This window comes from Rana temporaria, chromosome 5 (genome assembly GCF_905171775.1).
Source record: "Rana temporaria chromosome 5, aRanTem1.1, whole genome shotgun sequence".
Taxonomy (NCBI): domain Eukaryota; kingdom Metazoa; phylum Chordata; class Amphibia; order Anura; family Ranidae; genus Rana; species Rana temporaria.
In genome coordinates this window covers 236,068,096-236,095,024 of record NC_053493.1, presented here as the reverse complement: position 1 = coordinate 236,095,024, position 26,929 = coordinate 236,068,096, and positions in this window count along the sequence as shown.

Here is a 26,929-nt window from a genome sequence, read left to right as displayed (position 1 = left end):
TCTCCTCCATTACCCTACCCCCTGTGGACCGGAGACTTTCCCTATCGGGGGTGGTGACGATGTGTGGGTGTTTTGGAGCGAGCCCACCTCTGCAGAGCTTTGGGGTAGAACGTTCCTACAAAATGGTGGGTCTCTATGCCATCCTGCTGGGCTGAGGCCTTCTGCACTCCCGGGGACCCTGGTGATTGCAACCGCGGACTGTGGAGTAAGTCTGTCGACTCCTGCTTTAGCAACAATTGTCTGAGCATTCAAGTTTGTGCCCGCCGGGGATCCGAGAGATCTACACCACCAATCCTTGCCGGATTATGTTATGTTTTTTTTCTCTTTTTTGACAAGCTTGTAGTAGGGGGTTGAGCACCTCTTGCCTCCATGCCTAGCCGCCGAGCTGGCATTGTTTTGGGAATGGAAGCCCTCCTCCTGAGTTGGTTGTGTTGGGCCACTGTTACAGGCTCTAAGTTGAATGTTTTAATGTATCTGACAGTACTGATTAATGATGCTATACCTGCCATTGCGTGCTTTTTTGAATCTCTATTCTGCCCTTTCCTGGATCCAGATGTCCAGCCCAGGGAGGATTGATCCCCCTTTCCATTCTGGCTTGTTTCCACTAAGACATCATGTCTTCTCCTAAAATACTCTCCTCCTGGAACACACAAGGTCTAAATTTGGCAATTTAGCGCTCCCTTATGTTCCAGTTTATAAAAACGTATGGCCCCCCATATCTGTGTGCTCCAGGAGACTCATTTGTCTGTCAGTAAGACCTTTAGCTTAAAGAAGCCTTGGGTGGGTCATCATTACCATTCTATGTACTCTAATTTTTCAAGGGGAGTAAGTATACTGGTCATCAAAACCCTCCCTGTCAGGAAAGGTTCCATCTGCTGGTAATTATTATTTGGCTTGCAGTACTGTGGTTCACCAGCAGGTGTCTCCTGGCAGTTTGGAACTGTCAGGAGAACTTCTCCCTGCTGGTGTAATATCATCTTTGGGATGCAGTACTGGTCTCCACCAGCGGATGGATCCTGGCAGTGTGGATCGTACGGCTCTTTCTGCGCTAAGGTGTAACTTGAAACCAATTACTGACATCCCTATTTATACCCGGCGAGTACAAGGACACCTCACCTTGGTATCTCTCTCCCTGACCTTGAGCCTGTGATCCTGCCATTGAGCCTGCATCTTCCTGACCCGATTCCGACCTGATTGCTTTCCCGAACCCGTCCTGGACTTGCCCTTCCTGCTTCCCCATTGCCTTGGATCCCTGCTTTGCAGCACATCCATCCGTCATCTCCCTGTTCCTGTTCATCCCGTCCTCGTCTATCTTCTAATCTCCCTGTGTATGACCTCAGCCTGGCCTGTTTACGATTACGGTATCTCCCATCACTGTACATATTGTCTTTAGTTATCTTTGGGTCACTGTTTATTGGTTATTTATTACACTGTGTTCTGTTGGAGGCGGTTGTGTGTTATTCCCTTTTCTTAATAATTTATTATATTTTCACTTATATACGTTTTGGGTCTCCTCTTTGCAGTCACACAGTCTGGTCCACTAGCTTCTCTGACACTCCCTTTTAAACTCCTTGACCTGGCTCTGGATCCGGAGGGCAGATATGTGATAATCCACGCACTTATCGACTGTATGCCATGGGTCATAGTGGGCCTCTACCTGCCACCTCCAGCTTCCTTTCAAGTGTTGAACCTGATCACAGCTAAAATAGCAGAGTTTTCCACTGAAAATGTGATCCTACTGGGAGATTTGAATCTGGTCCCGGGCTCAGGGTTAGACAGGTTCCTGGCTACTAACACAACCCACCAGGGCCTGGCAACTTGGGTTGACTTGTACGGGCTGCATGATATTTGGCGGCAGACTAGAGCCTTCACTTGTCACTTCGCTTCACACAGAACCTTCTCCAGCATAGACCTTGCCTATGCAAGGGGCCCTGTCCTGCCTAGAGTTTGTGACATTGTAATTCTGCCCCAGGGCATTTTGGGCAACGTTGCGCTCTTTCTGACCCTGGGCCTATTGGTTGCCCCCTCGGGCAGACTGTGGAGGCTGTCCAGATATTGGGTCTCGGATGCGGAGGTGGAGCCGAAATTTAGGGGCGAAATGGAGACGTATTGGAGGGTCAATGCTGACTCAGCCTCTCCTTTGTCTGAGATACCTTTAAGGCATACTCCAGGGGACAGTACCAGACCATCATAGCGGAGGTTCGTAGAGGGCGTAGAGTGGAACTTACCGGCCTGGAGGCAGAGGCAGCAAGGCAGGAAGCTTTGTATGTCAGGTCTCAGGACTCCCATAGCTATGCCCAACTACAATTCCTGTCCAGAGAAATTCTCCCGTTGAGAATGACCCTGACGCAAAAGAAGCTACTCCACTAAACCCAGCGAATATTTGAACAGGGAGAAAAGACTGGTCGCCTGTTGGCCTGACTTTTCAGGTAGCAGTCCAGCGGTCTGACCATAGGTCAGATCCTTGTCCCTGACGGTACCCCTCTCTCCACTCTGGAAGAGATTAATCAAGGTTTTGCCTCTTATTACCAAATGCTTTATAGCTCCCGAGGTGACAATGGCCCCCATGAACTGACAGCCTATCTAGAGGACATAGATATCCCGGTTCTCACTTCGCCCTATGCGGACAAACTCGACATCCCAATAAAGTTGAGGAGATAAAGACGGCACTAAAAATTATGCAGACGGGCAAGACTCCTGGACCAGACGGCATACTGGTAGAATTTTATAAAATGTACGCAGAGGTCCTGGCCCCTAGGTTCCAATTCCTACTAGCTAAATCCCTGGATGAAGGGACCATTCTTGACACCATGTGATAATGGTCTTAAGCAAAGGAAGGACCCTACCCTCTGCTCTTCCTATCGCTGTCAGGACCATTAAGGTAAGTACTCACCGAGGCCGAGATGCTGAGGGCGGCTCACCTTTGCGACCCTGTGCAGACCACTCCCTGGAGTTAGAACAGAGGAGGGACGGCACAAGGAGGCACCGGTGCCGGGAACTGGTAGGCAGACTTGGTGCAGCTGACGAAAACAGGGCAGGTGCAGAGGACTGGAGACAGTCGTTGATCAGGCAGGAACGTCCAGAAGGGACCAACAGGAAACAAAGGCAAATCCGGGTCACAGGCCGTGGGTCAGGAGTTGGAGAGATCAGAGGAAGTCCGTGAGAGCAAGCCAAGGTCAAGGGGCAGGAGACAACAGCAAATCCGATAAGCAGGCAGGGGTCAAGTGTAGGAGACGGCAGAGAATCGTCAAGGTCCAATCCGGGTCAAGCAGGTCAGGGTATTCAGGTTTCAAGGTTCTCTCACAGGGTAAAGCTGACAACGAACCAGCAATTAGCAGAGGGGAAGGGGCTGGCTTAAATAGGCCGCACTGGCCACTGATTGGTCCACAGAAAGTACAAAGACAAAGAGCTGGACCTGAAACGGCGAGATCCCAGGTTCAACTCCATCCAGAACCAACTGGGGAAAGTGACCGCAAAAGGTCTGTGCCCTGACAATTGCCCTATATGCCTCCTTAATGTGGATACTAAAATACTCTCTAAAATCCTAGCTAAACTGGGTCATTACGGCCCTAATACACCCCCGACCAGACAGGCTTTATGCCCGGCAGGGGTATGGACATTAATATCCATAGACTACAAACCAACATTGCGATAGCTGATCCTAATGACCCGGGTGTAGTGGCCTCGCTCAGCGCCGAGAAGGCTTTCGACTCGGTCGAATGGGGCTACGTGTGGGCGGTTCTGTCCAGATTTGGGTTTGGGCCCAGATTCATGTCCTTGTTGTGGTTTCTATATGCCAACCCTAGAGCTCGTATTTGTACCAATGGGAATCTGTCTGAGGTTTTCACCCTGGGGAGGGGGGAACGTGTCAGGAGTACCCGCTCTCCCCAACATTGTTTGCCTTGGCACTGGAACCGCTTTCCATTCTCTTAGAGCCATTGGTTAAAAGCATAAGAGTGGGCATGGTAGAGGAGAAGATATCCCTATATGCCGATGACTCCCTCCTATATCTGGCTGAAGCTTCCTCCTTCACTACGCTCGGCGTTAGCCATTTTTAATCGATTTGGTAGATACTCGGGTATCCGAATAAACTGGAACAAATTGGTCCTGTTCCCGCTTCACCCGTCATTTCCCCACCTAGACACACACACCTCTACGTTGGGTGGACCAATTCACCTACCTGGGTGTGAGGGAGGGGGATGTGGAGGCTGGCTACCTAGAACACAATGTGTACCCGCTCTTGACACATCTTGCTTAGCAGTGTACCACATGGTGGACCCTAACTCTGACTCCGGTTGTTCGAGGACACCTCCTAAAAGTGATCTACCTCCGGAAATTAAAAAAAAAATTTAGGCATACCCGAGCCCTATTCCTAAGTCCTTCTTCAATCGCCTGGAAAGTGCCATGAATTCCTTTGTTTGGGCTGGAAAACCCCTGAGGGTGGCGAAACATATATACTTTACCTTCCACTATCGGGAGGGGGGGCTAGAACTTCCCAACTTTTTTATATATTACTGGGCAGCGGTACTGGTCAATGTGAGGTGGTGGTTCTCACAACCCCGGCAGAACCCTGTGGTTACATTGGAGGAGGCTCTCCTAGGCTTATACGCAGTGCTGTCGAATCTGGTGTACCAGGGCAGTAGGGCTCACCCCTCTGTGAAAGGCCAAATGAAAAGCACGATCCAGGTGTGGCTGGGCTCCAGAGCAGCAGTCTTGAAACCGTCTTGTGCCTCCCCACATACCCCGCTTTGGGGCAACCCTTTGCTTCCCTGCCTGTACAAAATACTTGACCCTGCGGTGTGGGCTAGGAAAGGAATTGCTACCCTCAGGCAGGTGATGCCGAGGGGTGAAATTGCCTCTTTTTGGGAGCTGCAATGGACTCATTCCTTCTGGGATCTTTCAATTCAGATACTGGCAGCTGAAACATGCCTTCAGAGCCCAGTTCCCTACTCAGGTGATGCTCGAGCCTGATTCGATCGAGGGCCTCCTGATTTCGGGGGTGCTGGAAAAACCCTTGTCCTCCCTCTACTTATACTTGACAGTAGCTCACGACATCAAGACGACAAGATCAATTCACAGGTGGAGGATGGACATTGCCTCTTTGGGAGAGGAGGAATGGGAAGAATGCATAACATAGTTCATTCCCTCCATGATTGCGGCCAAAGACAGGTTCATACAGCTGAAGTTTCTCCACAGAGCATATTACACCCCACAGAGGCTGGCGGGCATTTACCCCAGTCCCGGTACACTTTGCACTAGATGTGCCCTTGAACCAGGTACCTTCTTTCATTATAGTCTGGTCCTGTTCCAAGCTCCGCCTGTTTTGTTGTGCAGTGGCAGATACTCTGGGAACTATATGGGGGATAGACGTACTTCTGGATCCCCTGACCTTGCTACTGAGCAATTTAGAAGACATTAGGGGGGACCGTTATGTCAAACTGTGCCTTATTTACGCTCTATTTTACGCTAGAAGTGAAATCTTACTAAGGTGGAAGCAGAAGGAGGCCCCTTCCAAAGACTTGTGGCAAAAGACAATAAACGCCGTTCTACCACTCTACCAAATCACATATGAGAGTAGAAACTGTCCGTAGACATCCTATTAAGGTGTGGTCGAACTGGATCGATGCGTGTGGCTGATCCCTGGTTAGATGGTTGTCACCCCACCTTCGGGGTCTGGGGCACGGATAAATGTCTCCTGGTGCCCCCCCCCCCCCACACTGCCGTAGGGGGGAGATCTCCTCCTACCATTTCTCTCCATTCCCTACGGGAAAAATGAAAACCAGAAAAAGGACTGATAAACTGCAATGCATGATTTATTTGGGTTAAGATTTTTAGGTACAGTAACATTAGCCAATCACAATCCATGTTTTAGTCTACATCCAATTAAAATCTGCTACAGGATAATGAACTTTGTATATCATCACTGCGGTTTGCACTGACTTATTGAAAAGATTGACATCTTATTTGAAATTGCTAATAGATCATTAGTTTTTCCATGTCAATTCAGACATCAGCACAGAGCCTTTCCTAAAAAAAAATACATGTGCGACTACAGAATACTGCATGTGTATGCTGTCATTGTGTGCAGGAACTTTTGTCTGTGTCGGCTTCCTATTTACAATCTTAACCCTGTACACACGGCCAGGAATCTCGTCAGGAAAAAAAAACGTTTTTCCTGAAGAGATTCCTGGCAAGCTTTCTTGCTCGCTGAGTGTACACACGGGCCATTCAAAAGAACTGCCATTCTTTTGAATGGCAAGAACGCGGTGACGTCATCGACTACGACGAGCATCTTGCTACACCCTACACTATGCCTTGGAAGCTACCGCGCATGCGCCAAAGTCTCATCGAGCATGCACAGGTTTCCATGGAAGCAGGTAAGTATACAGACGCTCGGGTTTCTCGGCAGGAAAACACTGCAGAGAATCACGACGGGAAAATAGAGAGCAGGTTCTCTGTTTTTCTCGTCGAGATTCCAGGCAGTTTTCTCGACAAGAAACCATACACACGCACGGTTTTTTTCTGCAAAAAGCTCTCCCAACACCTTTTTTTGCAGAGAAAACCGTGCGTGTGTACGAGGCTTTACATCAGTGGGTGAACTATGGGGCTTTATAGATTAACTGCACATACTAAGCACTGGGTTAAAGCAATCTTGTAATTTGTTTCCCAGCTAATGCAGTAAAAATTTAAATACTGTATGTAATATATGAAAAGCATTAAAGTGATTTTATCATAATTGTATTGGATATAAGATTTGATGATATGATAGTAGACATTTTCTTCCAGAGCGTTAACTTTAGGTACCATGAGGACAGCAGTTAAATGCTGCTCCATTAAACCTAAACTCCAGACAATTATAAAAAATTAATATAGTTACCGTATTTATTGGCGTATACCGCGCACTTTTTTGCCCTGAAAATCAGGGCAAAATCGTGGGTGCGCGATATACGCCGATACCCGCTTTCCCACGCCAAGTTTGAACACTGCGCCGGCATATACCGAGCGCAGTACACTCGTGTATAGTCGGGCAGGCTCGGCTCCTCTCGCGCTCACGTCCTGGACGTACAGGACATGAGTGCGAGAGTAGCTGAGCCTGTCCGACTATACCCAAGTGTACTGTGCTCGGTATATGCCAGCGCAGTGTTCAAACTCGGTGCGGGAAAGCGGGGATCGAGCGGGGAGGACACCGCAGAAGGACGCCGGACCCGACGAAGAGGACACCCGAAGCCGCAGACGGACGCCGGACCCGACGAGGCCGGGGAGGAGCCGGGAGGACACCGCAGAAGGACGCCGGACCAGACGAAGAGAACAACCGAAGCCGCAGACGGACGCCGGACCCGACAAGGCCGCCGATGGACGCCGTGCAAGACACCAAAACTGTAAGTACTAAAATGTTTTTTTTTACAGGAATGCGCGTCCACTTTAGGGGTGCGCGCTATACGCCGGAGCGCGCAATACCCTGATAAATACGGTATCTACTTGGAATAATCCTAGCCAGGGGCAGACTGACCATTGGGGCTCTTGGGCACTGCCCGAGGGCCCCATGCCACTAGGGGCCCCATCAGGGTTGCCAGGCTCAATAAAACCAGGGACAATATGTAGAAATCTGTGTTTTTTTTACATCTTTCCCTGATATGTCTAAAACCGACATGAGTTGTCAGTCCGCCCCTGTTCCTAGCCTCTTGTAATCAATCCCCTTGCAGGAACACTTTAGGCTGAGAGATGGAGGGGAAGCACTGGGGGCCAATGGGGTGAGCTGCACATTCATGTGCTAGCAAAAAAAAAACTGCTATCAGTAGAAGTGAGCAAAGTGTTAAAGTCATTACTCTACTCTTGCTTTTTCATAGTCCAATCACATGCTGGGGGGGGCAGGGATGTGACCTACCAGTACTACTTAAAGTGGCCAATTTTTCTTTCAATTTTTGATAGCGTAAGGGAGAGTTATAACCTCTGTTGGGTTTTTTTGCTATCTGTGTCCCATAACTTCCTGTCACATAGCCAAACCAGGAAGCAAGGGGAAATCCATAATGAGGGAATCCTGACATGACACCAGGGTCAGTCTCCAGAACTAGTATGTCCATTGGGAGATTTTCCATCTATTACTGTTCTGATGTCAACCCAAAATTTGGCATTTCTTTTACTTTCCATGATAATGGTAATAGGGAGATTTACCTGCTCCATCTGTCCTGTTTAAGGACACAGACAGCAATAAAAACTGACAGGTGTTATAATCCCTCTCCACTCTATCCAAAATAAAAAAATAAATAAAAAAGTTTTGCCCTTCGTTACACTTGCACGGTTACACAGTGTAGTGGATCTAAACCCTCCAATCCTTTAAAGCTGAAGAATTTGCTATCTTAGCCTCGGTTTGATCTGCAGTTACCATGATGTTGCACATGTGGTTAGTTATGACACCAGCCATTTGATAGCTTGACCATTTCGTTGAAATTCCAAGCATCTGTGGTGGCTACTATAAGACCCCTTTCACACTGGGTCGTTTTGCAGGCGCTGTAACGCTAAAAATAGCGCCTTCAAACCCACCTGAAACAGCCGCTGATGTGTCTCCAGTGTGAATACCCCGAGGGCTTTCACACTGGAGTGGTGCGCTTGCAGGACGGTAAAAAAAAGTCCTGCTAGTCTCATCTTTGGAGCGGTGAAGGAGCGGTAGGAATACCACTCCTCCACCGCTCCTGCCCATTGAAATCAATGGGACACCGCGGCTATACCGCCGGCAATGCGCCTCTGCAGAGGCGCTTTGCGGTTGTTTTTTAACCCTTTCTCAGGCCCTAGCAGCTGAATGGCGCTGCAAAATTGGCAGTAAAGCGCCGCTAAAAATAACGGCGCTTTACCGTGGCCCCACCCCAGTGTGAGAGGGGCCTTAGTGGCGGCTGGTGCTCAGTATTTGGGGGAGGGGGGGCAAACAAACCTGTCCCCCTCACTCACACATACCAGAGAGTGCAGCTATTAAGTCATCCTGAGCTGACCAATCAAAATGCCCGAAGATCAGCACCTGGGGAAAAGATGGTGATGAATCCGAGAGAGGAGGCAACTTTAGCTCTTAACTGTAATGTCAACTGCTGTGTGTCAGGTATTTGTAAGATATAAATTACATCAATGAAATCATAAGCACACAATGCATTAAAAACTGGTCTAGATAAATTCTGATGTGTTTACTAAATAAATGTGCATAAACATTGCAATACTACTCTGTGAAATGCTTTTTGAGTATCTATAGACAGAAGAAAAATAGAATCACTGATTTTTAGAAAGATCTATAGGGAATGTCTATAGCAGGGGTGGGCAATTATTTTTTCGATGGGGCCACATGAGAAACTAAAAATATTTTGGAGGGCCGGGCCAAAAGGCTAAACTCAATACTGCATAAAATCAATTGTATTTCTTTATAAAAAGCAGTAAATATCATTGTTGGAAAACTGGTACGAGTACTTGTTATAGACATGGCAGAGGAGGGGGACAGAGGCTGGGGACATGACACAGGAGGGGGACAGACGCTGGGGACATGACACAGGAGGGGGACAGACGCTGGGGACATGACACAGGAGGGGGACAGACGCTGGGGACATGACACAGGAGGGGGACAGACGCTGGGGACATGACACAGGAGGGGGACAGAGGCTGGGGACATGACACAGGAGGGGGACAGACGCTGGGGACATGACACAGGAGGTGGACAGAGGCTGGGGACAGGCAGCCACTGTTTAATCAATAACAATTGATTAAACAGTGGCTGCATGTGATGGCACAGTGGCTGCGTGTGATGGCACAGTGGTTGCGTTTGATGGGCACAGTGGCGACAATTGATGGCACAGTGGCTGCGTGTGATGGGCACAGTGGCAACAATTGATGGCACAGTGACTGCGTGTGTTGGCACAGTGGCTGCGTGTGTTGGCACAGTGGCTGCATGTGATGGCACAGTGGCTGCGTTTGATGGGCACAGTGGCTGCGTGTGATGGGCACAGTGGCTGCGTGTGATGGGCAGAGTGGCTGCGTGTTATTGGCACAGTGGCTGCGTGTGATGGGCACAGTGGCTGCGTGTGATGGGCACAGTGGCTGCGTGTGATGGGCACAGTGGCTGCGTGTGATTGGCACAGTGGCTGTGTGTGATTGGCACAGTGGCTGCGTGTGATTGGCACAGTGGCTGCGTGTGATTGGCACAGTGGCTGCATGTGATTGGCACAGTGGCTGTGTTTGGGAACAGTGGCAACAATTGATTGCACAGTGGCTGCGTGTGATTGGCACAGTGGCTGTATTTGTTGGGAACAGTGGCTGCGTGTGATTGGCACAGTGGCTGCGTGTGATTGGCACAGTGGCTGCGTGTGATTGGCACAGCAGCTGCGTGTGATGGGCACAGTGGCTGCGTGTGATTGGCACAGTGGCTGCGTGTGATTGGCACAGTGGCTGTGTTTGGGAACAGTGGCTGCGTGTGATTGGCACAGTGGCTGCGTGTGATTGGCACAGTGGCTGTGTTTGGGAACAGTGGCTGCGCGTGATTGGCACAGTGGCGACAATTTATGGTGGCACAGTGGCTGCGTGTGTTGGCACAAGTGGCTGCATGTGTTGGCACAAGTGGCTGCGTGTGTTGGCACAAGTGGCTGCACCCCCCCCCCCTCCGTGACATACAGACTGCCCCCCCATGACATACAGACTGCCCCCCCCCTGGACATACAGACTGATCCCCCCCGTAGGTAGCCTATACAAGCCTGTGTCCCCCGCGGTCATCCTGATGCAGTGTTCCTCGGCAATAGCTCTCGGCGCGTGCAGAGTTAATCTGACTCAGCTGTGTTGTAGTGCAGCAGCTCTGCGCTCGATTTCAATGGACTGAAATCGGCACATGCTCAGTTGCTACAAGGGATGCCAATTTTCTTGGGATGCCGATCTTACTGCTACACCGGCCCTGCCTACTGTTATCACCGCGGCGGGGAACATTAGACAGCGTTCGTTTGAACAGCTGTTTTCCCCGCTGCGCATAGACACTCCCCCTTGGATGGATCTGTCCAATCGCGAGCAAGGGGGAGTGTCTATGTGACTCCCCCTTGCTCGCGATTGGACAGATCCGTCCAAGGGGGAGTGTCTATGCGCGGCGGGGAAAACAGCTGTTCAAACGAACGCTGTCTAATGTTCCCCGCCGCGGTGATTAACGTGGCAGCGGCGGCGGTTTCGGCGGCGGGGGTGGGCCGGATTAAAAGGTCCGCCGGGCCGTAGTTTGCCCAGGTCTGGTCTATAGTGATGGCGAACCTTGGCACCCCAGATGTTTTGGAACTACATTTCCCTTAATGCTCATGCACTCTGCAGTGTAGTGGAGCATCATTGGAAATGTAGTTTTAAAACATCTGGGGTGCCAAGGTTTGCCATCACTGTGTAGCGGGGTCATCCTGTCAGAGTCTAATGACAGGCCATCCTCTCTGGAACTTTATTCACGCTTGTAAATGTGTAAGATACCTTTAAGAAAGTTATGCATTGTGGGATTGCAAGTAGCAGGAGATATGGACTCCATTGACTCTTAGGAGAAACTGACTGCACTCCCCACAATGCCCTGCATCATTTGAACATGTGATACCTCCGCACAGACTTATGGGGGAGGTTATTTAAGGAAAGGGAGTGGCTGCTCTCTCTCGGGACCTGCATTCTTCTCCTCTGCGGAGCTGCTGACACAGCACAGCCGTGCTGCTAGGCCAGAAGCCTGGGCCTAAATCTACCGAGAGACCAGCCATCCGGAAGGAAGCAAAACGCCAGTATCCAGCCCGTGTTCCTGGAAATCGAAGAGGCAGCCCAGCTGACAACTGAAACAGTGGAGAACCCTCATCCAGGATCCTTGTGCTGTGGAGAAGTGATTTATCAACGCGCCTTCTGAGAAGAACTCAGGCGGATCGAGCCTGTCGGGTGAGAGAGCACATGCTCAACTTCTAGCTCTCCCTTTAGACAGACACCTTAGTGCCACCCTACAAGCCGGAGACACGTGTTAGGCCTCTGGCTGAAACTCAGAGGCCCCTGTTAACTTTATAGTTGTTATACAGAAGTGACTGACGCTGACGAGCGATCAGTCCACCAATGTTGTTGTTCCAGACACCTATTTGATTAACCTCCTTTCATCATTTACCACTTGCGGATTACAAAACTAAAGTGCACCTACGGGCCGAAACGTGTATATTTGTCTCGAGACATTCTTTAGCTGTTTTACAGGACTGCTCGCTAGAGGGAGCTCGCGAGCACAGACTACCTACATTAGTTCCACATTATTTGAAAGAGGTTATTGGATGGTTTCCAGAATGGACACGGTGCTCCAGTCCTTAAAGTGTTAAAAGGTTGAAAGGAAAAAACTGGGTGGTTGTTAGCCACGTCAGAATAAATAGGACCTTAGTGGAGACATGTGTCCATTATAGGTGAGCAAGGAAAACAACTGAGTTTTATACAAAAAATAACAAATTTTATTTTTAAACACATTAAAAATTGACAATAAAATCAATTATAAGCCCTGATATGATACTGATGACAGGATTGATTAGATGGAGAAGGTGCTGGTCGCCGACATGTTTCACTAAAGAGCGTCGTCAGGGCGCCGCATCCATCTATTTCCTCATCTGTTTACATACAAAATAAAGCACAAAGCATATTATTTGTATAGGTTAAAATTGTCAGGGCATAATAGTATTTCTACATAGATTGGTAGTCTTCTTAAGGTATCATGCTCACCTGTTCTGTCAGGTTTGTTGTAAGAGCTGCATGGGGCGGCCGATGGACTACAAGAGAACATGCCCCTGGTGGGAGCCAGACCCACCAAGTTTCTGTGGAGCTGCTGGACCCTATAGGTACCTAATGGGATATGTGGTATTTACAGTATCTAGAAATAATTGGCATAATGGCAATTAATATACTGGTATCTAATATATAGGGAGGAGGAACATTACCCCCAAATACCCCAAGGTACCTACTGGTAAAGATAGATGATGTTCCACATATGTGTAGTACTCCAAATTTTAGGTGCGTAGGGATTAGGAGGTCTAAGGCTGGTGAGGGACTGGGGCCAGGGAGTGTTAAGACTCTAAAAATAAAATAGAAATAATTCTAACAATACTGGATATAACTGTTTTGAAGCGATGGTATAATATTTCTGAAGTGTATGAGCATCTCATTAGAAGGTATACAAATACGATTCATTTACACAGTAGAAGAGACATAGCAACTTCATATTGAAATATGGTATGAGACAGATCAGACACTTCAGAGTGGTGACTCCTGATCCTGCTTAGTACTTAATGCAGGGTCCAAGGTCACCAGCTTGGAGATGGGTTAACAAGTTTAAATAAACTTTACCTTGCAATCATACAGTAAAGTTTATTATGCTTTATTATGCTAATTATTTCTAGATACTGCAAATACCACATATCCCATTAGGTACCTATAGGGTCCAGCAGCTCCACAGAAACTTGGTGGGTCTGGCTCCCACCAGGGGCATGTTCTCTTGTGGCTAATCGCTGATCTTGTAGTCCATCGGCCGCCCCATGCAGCTCTTACAACAAACCTGACAGAACAGGTGAGCATGATACCTTAAGAAGACTACCAATCTATGTAGAAATACTATTATGCCCTGACAATGTTAACCTATACAAATAATATGCTTTGTGCTTTATTTTGTATGTAAACAGATGAGGAAATAGATGGATGCGGCGCCCTGACGACGCTCTTTAGTGAAACATGTCGGCGACCAGCACCTTCTCCATCTAATCAATCCTGTCATCAGTATCATATCAGGGCTTATAATTGATTTTATTGTCAATTTTTAATGTATTTAAAAATAAAATTTGTTATTTTTTGTATAAAACTCAGTTGTTTTCCTTGCTCACCTATAATGGACACATGTCTCCACTAAGGTCCTATTTATTCTGACGTGGCTAACAACCACCCAGTTTTTTCCTTTCAACCCATTAGTTCCACATTAGTTTAACTGAATGGTACCATTCTTAGTTTAGATTCTTCTTTAATAGTGATTGTTGATTCCAGCAAGGGCCCTTGCAGAATCATAGCGAGTCATTACCCAACGGTTGGTTGTTTGTTTGTGATTCAAATCTGTGTTTGTTTCTTTAACTTCACATAAAGTAAACTTATCCTTTTTGATTAAATATATTTATTGTGTGAAGTGTATTTTCTCATCTGGAGGGACCATCCATAAATGCACAATACTATTATTACTGCATGTTGTGTGCCTGCTATTGTGACCCCAGACCAGCAGAGGTCACAATACCTTACCCACACAAAAATGGAACCTCCGCTTTTCGGAACCCTCCCCCCCTCCGATGTCACATTTGGCACCTTTCAGGGGGGAGGGGAGTGCAGATACCTGTATAATACAGGTATTTGCACCCACTTCCAGGCATAGCCCCCCCTCGGGGGTCACGCCCCTCCCCTCGCTCTCTTCTGGGAGACACACAGGTCCCAGAAGACAGCGGGGACCAGTAAGGACGCGCAGCTCGACTCACGCATGCGCAATAGGGAACCAGGAAGTGAAGCCGACATCGCAGGCACCCTGGATAGGTAAGTGTCCATTTATTAAAAGTCAGCAGCTGCAGTATTTGTAGCTGCTGGCTTTTAATATATATTTTAGGTGGACCTCCGCTTTAAAATTAGAGATAGGGTGCCTGTTAGCCAAAAGTTCAGTGTTCAGTTTAGTGTCAAAATTTACTAGTAAGATCGGTCTGTAACTACGACAAACTGTAGAGTCTTTCCCCTCCTTAGGGAGAATTGTAATGTGTGCCATGAAAGAGTGAGGCCGCATGCACATACCATTCCCCAATGAATTGATGCATTTATGAAAGTGCAGGATAGGATTGCCCTAGAGTGTTAATCCATTTTAATGTAAACTAATTGCATTTTTGGCCTTATTAAAAATATTACTGACTTTTAAAATAACTAATACATTAGTTTATTACTTTGCTCATTCATGACAACTGTTTCCTCCAAAGCTGAATCACAAGTGTTATTGTAACATAAACTAAGTACAGCTTAGCAAAACTGACATCTGCAGGTTATGAGACGTTCTGCAGCTGACAAAGCTAAACCCAAATAATGTTGATTTATAAAGCAGCAGTGTGGCCAAACCGCAGCCAGCCAACAGGTGTTTTAAAAGAAAATACTTTGGCAAAGTTTTAAAAAATGTGCCTTGCCCCCTCTGTTTTGGAGTTGAGTGCTCACTTTATTTGATTCTCTTTCCAGAAATAGAAAATTATTTTTGTCTTACAGTTGTAATCAATGCTTGGTCTAACAACAATTGAAACGCTTCACCATATCTGCATGTCTTTATACAAAGAGTTGTATACACAATTTACTTCTGCCAATTTGTGTTACCAAGCAGGTGTACCTAATAAAGTGGCCATTGTTTGGCTGCTTTCACACATATGCGTTTTGATTAACCTGCAGCATAACAAGCATTAAGAGCAAAAGTAAGTCTACATGTAAAAAAAAAAAAAAAAAAATCACACTTTTTGCAGGAAAAATTGTGCATTTATTTTTTAAAAAATTCACAGGTGCATAATTAGTGGTTCGCAGGTGCAATACTAGGCTTCCACAGACTCTTCCTCTTCCTCCCTTCCTATACTGACTAACTGGAGGAAAAGTCAATGGACTATTAGTGTGGTACTCACTGCACTTATGCCACGTACACACGACCATTTTTCGGTGGTTGTAAAAAATGCAATTTTTTTTTATGTTATTAAAAACGATCGTGTGTGGGCTCCAGAGCATTTTTCTTTTTTTTTTTTTTTTTTTCAAATTGTTTATTGGGTTTTAGAATAAATAAGCACATACAGAATTTCAACATTAAAATTCATACATATAGATGGTTAAGTAACAATGGGCCAGATCCACAAACGAGTAACGACGGCGTATCTACTGATACGCCGTCGTATCTCTGTTTCTAACTATGCGACTGATTCATAGAATCAGTTACGCATAGCTAGCCCTAAGATCCGACAGGTGTAATTGAATTACACTGTCGGATCTTAAGGATGCAATTCTAGGCTGGCCGCTAGGTGGCGGGGCCATTGCGGCCGGCGTAGAATATGAAAATGAAGACTTACGGCGATTCCCGAACGTCCCGAATGGCCCGTCGATCTAAATCTACATAGTTTCCGTCGGGTTACGCCGCGTAAAACTAGGGCTGAGCCCTAGTTCTCCTAAGCCATGTTAAGTATGGCCGTCGTTCCCGCGTCGAAATTTAAACATCCACGTCATTTGCGTAAGACGTCCGTGAATGGCGCTGGACGCCATTTACTTTAACGTCTAAGCGCAATACACGTCGGGTAATTTACCCGATGGAGCATGCGCAGTACGTCCGGCGCGGGAGCGCGCCTAATTTAAATGGGACTCGCCCCATTCTATTTGGCCCGCCTTGCGCCGGACAGATTTAAGTTACACCGCTGCAAATTTCCAGGTAAGTGCTTTGTGGATCGGGCACTAACTTGGACAATTTGCGGCAGTGTAACTTAAATGGGAAAAGTTAAGTTCCGCCCGCTATTTGTGGATCTGGCCCAATATGTTTAAATTAAATATTATTACATATAAATGAGTGCGTTAGAAGAAAAATATTATAAAAATATATCATGAAGGTATATAACTTGTAACAAAACAAACAGGGGGGAAGGGAATGAATAAGGAAAGTTACAAGTAGTGATAACAAAGGGAATTCTAGTGTTGCAAATTTTATGGAAATATGATATATAATTAGTGAAAAAAGTGATAGATGTATAGCAACAAATCCAGGATCAGTTAGGAATGTAACAATACTTGATATTCAATAGATTTTGTGAAATGAACCCAACAGGCCCATTTATTATGGAAGTTTCTAGAGGAGTCTTTAGATTGAAAAATTAGATCTTCCATATTAGCGATATGGTCAACTTTGCGTATCCAATCTGAGATTTTGGGAGGAGAAGAGTGGGACCATTTGATGGGGATACATAATTTGGCTGCATTAATAAGATGTATGACAATAGAGTTTTTATAGGTTGAATTGGGTAAGGAAGAAAGATGTAGTAAATATTGTTCGGCTGTAAAGTCTGGTTCAAAAGTGGTAATAGATGTTATAAGATTGTGGACTTCTTTCCAGAAAATCTCAATAAGAGGGCATTCCCACCATATGTGGAGTAATGTACCAGTTTCGATTTTACAGCGCCAACACAAAGGGGAAATATTCGGATTATATTTATTAATAATATAAGGGGTCCTGTACCATCTTGAATAGATTTTGTAGCTATTTTCCTGAGTCTGGACATTTAACGAACCCTTATGCAAGCGATGAAAAATGGATTCCCATTGGTCGTTTGAGATTGAGATCTTCAGATCCCTCTCCCACTTTAAGTTAGTGTCGTCCAATTGTAGGTCTACCGTCGAATTTAAAATATCATACATGAGGGATATCAAATGATTTTGAGGTGTGATTTTCAGACAAATAGACTCAAAATGGGTTTTGGGTCTATGCCATATATCTGTAGATCCAGATTTACTCAAGAATTGAACGATCAAATCAAATTCATGCGGGGAAATGTTAGAATCCGGAAATTTAGTGGAGAAATTTTCATAGGATAGAAGGTGGCCATGTTCAAAAAAAAATTCAGCTCTGTAAATTACGTTGAAAGTTGAGCTGGAGGATGTGATATTATAGGGCCTCTGGAATATTTCGGGATTAAAACCCATTGGGTTAATAGGTCCGTAGGTGGATGAAATTTCATAATTTTTGCAAAGTGATCTAAATATCTTTAGGGAGGTTCCTGTAATGGGATGAGTGTTAGCTGAATGTGGGATTTTTCTAGCGTTGATCCATGGAAGATATTTTAGAGGAACATGTGAAGAAAATAATGATTCTTCTAAACATATCCAGTCTTTAGTGTATCTGTGGAGGTGCCAGTTGATAATTCCAGACATATGACAGGCCCAATAATATTTTTTAATATCCGGCAATCCAATTCCACCTAAGAGCTTTGGGGTCACAAGTTTGTCCCATTTGATTCTAGGTTGTCTAGCATTCCATAGAAATTTTAAGCACATTTGTTTAAAAGATTTGAAAAATGTATACGGGATACTAATAGGTATTGTTTGGAATAAATATAAAATTCAGAGCATTTTTCACGATGTAAAAAAATGGGCATTAAAAATTTAGAACATGCTCTAATTTTTCACGTCGTTTTAAACATTGTCGTTTTTAACGTTGTAAAAAATGGTCGTGTGTGGGCTTAAACGGCGTGAAAAAAACGCACATGCTCAGAAGCAAGTTATGAGACGGGAGCGCTCGTTCTGGTAAAACTAGCGTACGTAATGGAGATAGCACATTCATCACGCTGTAACAGACTGAAAAGCGCAAATCGTCTTTTACTAACACGAAATCAGCAAAAGCAGCCCCAAGGGTGGCGCCATCCGAATGGAACTTGCCCATTATAGTGCCGTCGTACGTGTTGCACGTCACCACACTTTGCTAGAGCATTTTTTTTTCACGATCGTGTGTAGGCAAGGCCGGTTTAACAACAATAAATCGGGTTGAAAAAAACTTTATTTTTTCTAGACCATTAAAAATTTCATTTTTTACATCCCGAAAAACGGTCGTGTGTACACGGCATTAGATTTTATTAAGAGCTACAATTCAGTCTTCCGTGGTGGAAGACAGGTGGAGCCCTGCACAACTGCATCGATGTGAAAAGCGACAGTGGTGGTGGGGGCAAAAGAACCCCCGCAAACCGTCACGGGAAGGAAGGGTCCACTTGGCATCATAGTTACATAGCAGGTGAGGTTGAAAAAAAGACACAAGTCCATAAAGTCCCACCAATTTTACCTGTTTACACTGTAATATGGTTGTAAAATGTAACAGTGTAAAATATGGGTTTAGCCTGGACCAGATAGTTATAAATAGGACTTTTCTGTTGGTACCTTACTTTCACGCACAAAGATCGCCTTTTTCTTATGATAATGCAGTTTTTGTCGCCACCTAATGGTCATAATTTGAACAGGTTTCTACTATCAACTTGACATCTTGGAAGTTGTTTTATTAGGTACTTAGGCATGACTCCAGGCTAAAAAAAATCTACTAACAATATGAAAAGTGTTCCACCCGATTCTACATTTGTCTTTTTCTAACAGTTCTTTTAAGCTACATGCACACCGGTATATTCAAATATTTTCATCGATGCTAGATATTTCTGCCAGGAGCTGTGTAAAAATGCTTGTTGTGGCAGATAAACGTATCAAAGAAAGCACAACAGTTTCCAACAGACAACAGATTAACTTGTGCAATGTTAATCTCTTACCACACCCAGTCACCCTTTTCTGGTTCTCCGGACGCGTGTTCTAATTTAGTAAAAGTTAAAGTAGACGTTCAGCCATAACCTAATTCTAACCCTATTCGCAGGCACATTCTACAACTAAGCTATCTAACTCTGTAAAGAAGAAATCACTGTACTTATCCGTTCTGCAGCCACTCCGGTCCGGTCCCATGCTGATCTGTCAGTGTCAGCTTCACTGTGTAGGCATGTGCAGAAGAGGCAGCCAATGACGGAAGCCCCATATTAAGCCCCATAGTAAGTCTTTGGCTAATGTCACTTCCCAGGCATTTCCCGGCCTTTGTCGGTTTTCTCCTGCACACTGCATCCGCCGCTGGAGACCGGACCGGATCAGCTTCAGAAGAGGTATGTATAGCGATTTATTTTTACAAGGTTAGATGGATTCGTTTTAGAATGTGGCTGCGAGTAGATTTAGTGTTAGTTAGGTTTTGGGTGAACCTCTACTTTAAGTTCAAGTCAGACAGGGATAGAAGTTGCTGTGATTTCTCTCTCTCAATGCTGTTGAGACAGTCCCATTTTGCTTCCTTAAAAACAGTGGGAGTGTACAGTACAGTACAGTACAGTCTGATGTACAGTACAGTCTGATGTAATCAGGCATCCAAATCCTGATTGTGGTCAGCTAGTGCAAAATTCCATTCAGCCAGCAACCCAGTCTTCTTTCCTGACCCCCTCCTTACTTTAAAACGGTATTTTCCTTTCTGTCTAGCCATCAGACCCCCTCTCCTTGCTCTGTTGCATCAGCCAATATCTTCCAGGATTGAATCAGATGGCTACCCCCTGCACTGGAGACTCCATAGATCAGCATTGCAAAGTGGTCCCATTAAAGATGGCGGCTTCACTTCCCACTCAATCCCCCCCCCCCCCACAAACACACACACAGTGCACTGCCTGCAGGGGGAGGCAACAAAAAAAAAAAACAGCCTGACCGACAACTCACAGCCACGGTTTGGGTGTCCGAGGCAACCAGTTGTATATATTTAATTTAAAGTGACTGTGTCATGAGAGAAATATGAGGTCTGAACACAAACCCAGCTGTAGGTCTACAAGCCCCACACCTGTCTGGGGTCTAAAGTGAGAGATTACCATAGAGGGGTAAAAGACTGAAGATTTAAATGAAGAGAGCTGCCTCCAGCACAAGAGATACTTCTCAGTCAATGTACCAGCCCTTGTGCTGATTTAATTTTTTTTAATTCAAGCTTTACCACTACCGCTGCTGTGGATCATCACTGGATCATTTTTTTCTTTCAATAGATGCTTATTGATATTTAAATGTATAATCAAAATGTAACAAACAGATTAGCAACAACAAAAATAAACTGTCATCTCTATTCCAAACTTTGCCAAAGCGCACTATAAATTAATATACAGGAGCACAAGGCTGCGTAAAACAGCCAAGTAAGGCTAGTGAGTGCGTGGTTAAAGCATTAGTACTAAAACAAGGTCAGTTTCCAGGTGCAAGTGTTTCTAAGTGTGGTATCTAGGAGCCTCTCACATTAAGGTGTGTGCGTTAAAACCATAGTATCCACAGTTGGCAGAGAAGAGCTGTTCGCGTGTAGCGGTCCACGCTATAGATCATCATCAATTTGTGAGAACAATGGGTTTGGCCTATAATGTCCAAAACTGTATCAGGGTGAGAGGATTTCATAATTGTGAAGTGGATGAAAAATGATAAAATGATTTTCAAAACTTCTTACAAATAAATATCTGAAAAGTGTGGCGTGCATTTGTATTCAGCCCCCTTTACTCCGATACCGCTAACTAAAATCAATTGGAAGCAATTGCCTTCAGAAGTCACCTAATTAGTAAATAGAGTCCACCTGTGTGAAATTTAATCTCAGTATAAATACAGCTGTTCTGTGAAGCCCTCTGAGGTTTGTTTGAGAATCTTAGTGAACAAACAGCATAATGAAGGCCAAGGAACAAACCAGACAGGTAAGGGATAAAGTTGTGGAGAAGTTTAAAGCAGGGTTCGGTTATTAAAAAAAATATATTTGAACATCTTACGGAGTACTGTTCAATCCATCATCCGAAAATGGAAAGAGTATGGCACAATTCCTCATAACAAAACCAACAATGGGGCTTAATTCCTCCCAACGACACCAATGATGGGGGGACAATTCTTCAAAATAACACCAACAATGGGTCATAGTTTCTCTCAATGACACCAACAGTGGAGCCCAATGATATCAGTGATGGGGCACAATTAATTTCAATTATACCAATGATGGGGCACAATTCCTCCCAATGACACCAACAATGGAGCACGATTTCTCTCAATGACACCAACAATGGGACCCAATGACACCAATGATGAGGCACAGTTACTCCCATTGAAACAAACAGCGGGGCATTATTTATTCCCAATGTTGGGACCATTTCACTGACCACTGCCTGGCCCTCGTAAAGTCTGAAGGACAGTAAACTGGCCCTTTGTTTAGAAAGTTTGGAGACCCCTGCTCTAAACTGACAGGCCAGGCAAGGGGAGCATTAATCAGAGAAGCAGCCAAGAGGCCCATGGTAACTCTGGAGGAGGAGCTGCAGAGATCCACAGCTCAGGTGGGGGAATCTGTCCACAGGGCAAATATTAGTCGTGCACTCCACAAATCTGGCCTTTGTGGAAGAGTGGAAAGAAGAAATTGTTGAAAGAAAGTCATAAGAAGTCTAATTAGCAGTTTGCGAGAAGCCATGTGGGGGACACAGCAAACATGTGGAAGAAGGTGCTCTGGTCAGATGAGACCAAAATTTAACTTTTTGGCCTTAAAGCAAAAAGCGTTGTGTGGCGGAAAACACTGAACATTACCCTGAACACACCATTCTTCAGCAGGGACAGGGAAGCTGGTCAGAATTGATGGGAAGATGGATGGAGCCAAATACAGGGCAATCTTAAAAGAAAACATTGAGACTGGGGCAGAGGTTCACCTTTCAGGAGGACAACGACCCTAAACATACAAACATGGTTTAGATTAAAGCATATTCATGTGTTAGAATGGCCCAGTCAAAGTCAAGACCTAAATCCAAATGATAATCTGTAAACAAGACTGGAAAATTGCTGTTCACAGAAGCTTTCCATCCAATCTGACAGAGCTTGAGCTATTTTGCAAAGAAGAATGAGCGCTCTCTAGATGTGCAAAGCTGATAGAGACATCCAGTGCTATATTCTGGCCTAGGCCGACGAGGCCCAGGCCTAGGGCGGCACTTCCACGAAAATGTTACCCGCACCCTCCTCCCTCCTCCCGCACACAGGGCCACTATCAGAGTACTGCTTAGGAGTGCAACGGTGTGCGCTGGGGGTGCGGAGGGGGCTAGAAAGCAGTTTAAATAGGAGCCGTCCCCCCTACAGCCGTGATTCTGCTGTGGCCAATCATGGGGAGGGAAACAGCGGGCAGAAAGCTGAGCGGCAGTGAGGCGAATCCAATTAGAGCCGCTCTCTCTTTTTTCTCCCTTCTCCCTGTCACAGCGCCGCTGCCGAGTTCTCTGGCAAATAGAGCAGCGGCGGTGTGACAGGGAGAGGAGAGCTGCAGGCTGTCTGTATCTCCCCCGCCGCCTCCCTTCCCATTCTGTAAGCCAAAGGGAGAAAAGAGTGAGAGCGGCTCTAATTGGATTCACCGTGCCGCCGCCCAGCTTTCTGCCCGCTGTTTGCCTTCCCATGATTGGCCACAGCAGGGGGCCAATCACAAAACTCCGGGGGCATCATGGGAAATGTAGTCTCTGCAGATTTCCGGCCCCAATGTGTCCATAGACACTAAGCTACAGCCCCCAGCATGCAAGCACTCTGCTGGAGGGGAGAAGGGGGTGTTAGAAGAGGAGCAAAATAATACTAATACTGTGCTTGGGAAACCAGAGGGGGGGCCACACTGTACCCCGCGCCACCAGAGAGCCGCGCTGTACCCCGCGCCACCAGAGAGCCACGCTGTACCCCGCGCCACCAGAGAGCCACGCTGTACCCCGCGCCACCAGAGAGCCACGCTGTACCCCGCGCCACCAGAGAGCCACGATGTACCCCGCTCCACGCTGTACCCGCGCCACCAGAGAGCCACGCTGTATCCGCACCACCTGAGAGTTAGCCACGCTGTTCCCGCATCACCAGAGAGGGAGCCATGCTGTAACCGCACCACCAGAGATGGAGCCACACTGTACCCGCACCACCAGAGAGCCACGTTGTAACCGCACCACCAGAGAGGGAGAAAGACAGAGCCACTGCCAGGATACAGGCATGCTACACTACTGACTAGAGTCACCCCGGGCAACCCAGAGGTTCCAGTGCGTTCCACCAGAAAAAAAGCCCTGTGTGTGACTATGTGTCTGATAGGGGAAGGAACGGCATCAAAATCTAAATTCAATAAGTCTAGTCCTGTTGACAGTGGGGATGATACTATCAGCCACATCTGATAAGATTGGATAATTTTTTAATGTGAACTAGGACATAGTGCCATATGTCCCATTTAGGAGATTCCCCTTCACTTTTTGTTGCATAGCCAAAACACCAAATGAATGGAAATCCCTCGAAAGTGAGGGAATTCTGCTGTGACACCAGGGTCACTAGAACATAAGCTCAATAATGGCATGCAATGCCAAGCTGCGATTTCCAAAGCGAGCAAAGTCCTTTCTTGTATTAAGAGAGGTATGGACTTCAGAGAGAGAGAGATATAATTGTGCCCCTGTACAAATCATTAGTAAGGCCTCATCTGGAATAAGCAGTTTTGGGCCCCAGTTCTCAAAAAGGATATTGGGGAACTGGAGAAAGTGCAGAGAAGGGCAACCAAACTGATAAGTGACATGGAGGAGCTCAGCTATGAGAAAAGATTAAAAGAACTGAATTTGTTTACTCTTGAGAAGAGGAGATTAATGGGGGATATAATCAACATGTACAAATATATAAGGGGTCCATATAGTGAACTTGGTGTTGAGTTATTCACTTTACGGTCAACACTGAGGACAAGGGGGCACTCTTTACATCTAGAGGAAAAGAGATTTCACCTCCAAATACAGAAAGGTTTCTTCATAGTAAGAGCTGTGAAGATGTGGAATAGACTCCCTGCAGAGGTGGTTCTGGCCAGCTCAGTAGATTGCTTTAAGAAAGGCCTGGATAATTTCCTAAATGTACATAATATAACTGGGTACTAACAGTTATAGGTAAAGTTCATCTGGGGAACATCTGATTGCTTCATGGGGGATCAGTAAGGAATTTTTTTCCCCTGCAGTAGCAAATTGGATTATGCTTTGCTAGGGTTTTTTGCCTTCCTCTGGATCAACTGTGGGTATAGAATTGGGTATATGTGATTGTATTATATTATTATTATTTTATTTCTTATGGTTGAACTTGATGGACTGATAGACTGTCTTTTTTCAACCTGACTAACTATGTAACTAGTGTTCCCATTGGAAGATTTTCTCTCCATTAGTGATCTGATGTCAACCCATTATTTGGGATTTTCATTTACTTTTATTCCTAATGATGACAATAAAAAGACAGTTCTAATCTTTCTCCGTGCTATCCAAAAAAAAAAAAAGTGATGCTTTATTGCTAAAAGAATTACCCTGGAGTATACTTTTGGGATACATCAAAAAGTCATGACCTGTTAATGTCGGCAGAATGGCACGGCTGGGCATATGGACATACAGGTACGTCCCCTTTAAGAAGCCCAGCCGTGGGTCCCGGTCCTGTGCTCCATGACCACGCCCACAGGATCCGCCGACCCAATCGCCGCCGATGTCCCGCGATCGGGTCACAGAGAGGAAGAACGGGGAGAGGTAAGTGTAAACAAACCTCTCCCCGTGCTTCCTAGTGAGCCTGTCACTGATCGTCTGTTCCATGTCATAGGGAACGACGATCAGTGACATCACACGCCCAGCCACGCCCCCCCTACAGTAATAAACACACATTAGGGAACACTTAACCCCTTTAGCGCCCCCTACAGGTTAACTCTTCCACTGCCAGTGTCATTTTCACAGTAATCAGTGCATTTTTATAGCACTGTTTGCTGTAAAAATGACGATGGTCCCAAAAGAGTGTCAGTGTCCGATGTGTCCGCCATAATGAAAAAAAAACACTGATCGCCGCCATTACTAGTAAAAAATCTTTTTTTTATAAAAATGCCATAAAACTATCCCCTATTTTGTAAACGCTATAACTTTTGCGCAAATCAAACGCTTATTGCGATTTTTTTTACCAAAAATATGTAGAAGAATACATATCGGCCTAAACTGAGGAAAAATAATGTTTTTTTTATATATTTTTGGGTGATATTTATTATAGGAAAAGGTAAAAAATATTGCACTTTTTTCAAAATTGTCGCTCTATTTTTGTTAATAGCGCAAAAAATAAAAACCACAGAGGTGATCAAATACCACCAAAAGAAAGCTCTATTTGTGGGGAAAAAAGGACGTCAATTTTGTTAAAACGACGCAGTGCCGAATCGCAAAAAGGGGCCTGGTCCTTTAGCTGCATAATGGTCCGGGGCTTAAGTGATTAAAGGGAGGTCTTTTCAGACTGTATCATTTAGGCCTAGTTCACACTAGTGCGATTTCAGATGACAATGGAAATCACCTTGTTTTTAATGGTATCAGTTCCCATCGATGCGACTCAGCAAGGAGCAATTTTGGAAAAGGTTCCTGTGCTACTTTGGGGTAATTTCAATGCGATTTTTGGCACCGTAGAATATGCAGACCTTTTATAAGTAGCCTCCCAGTAGCACTACATAATCGTACTGAAAGTCAGATCAAAATCAGTTTGCAGCAGTGTGAACCTAGCCTTAAAGTACTTGTTTCTTTGCTTTTTGTGCAATTTTGATGCATGGACATAACTGTACTGACTTATCTCCTTGTCTGCATGTATGTGTGCCGATTCCCCTTTTTTTCTGGTCAAATATACCGATTGTCTTGGGGAAGTTGTATTGGCAGTACCGCCAAAGCTGCGTTTAAGAGCGTTCCCCTTATAGTGGGGGATATGGTAGTTTGGGATTTTTACGAGAGTTTGTATGCCTTGCCTTTTTAGGTTTTGTTATAATAAATGGTATTAAGATAGGGAAAACTGAAAATTGTATACTCCCCTTTCCGTCATTTTCCTTTCCTGGCACATCTTCATGGCAGCATACACTTGGGTTGTGACTCCGCCCCTCACAACCCGATAGGACTGAATAGCTATAAAATGAAAGCGCATTCTCTGTATCTATCACCTAAAAAATAATCGGAGTCTGTATGCTGCCATGAAGATGTGCCAGGAAAGGAAAATTACGGAAAGGTGAGTATACCATTTTCCATTCTCCTGTCGCATCATTTCAGCATACACTTGGGAAATAACTCGCCGACTGGTGGATGCAAGAAAAAATACGTTTATTTACCAAGCAATTGAGGTATTGGCCTGAATGACTGACTTCCCTAATGCCACAGTTGTCGGTTGTGCGGAACCCACTTTATAATGTGACATGAATGTGTTCCTGGAGGACCAAGTTGCAGCTTTACATATCGTCTCAGCGGATACTCTGCAGTATGCTGCCCATGAGGTAGCCACCGCCCTGGTAAAATGAGCCTTCAAGCTCTCAGGTATTGGAATTTACTGAATTTAATCGTTTTTTTTTTTTTAAATGGAT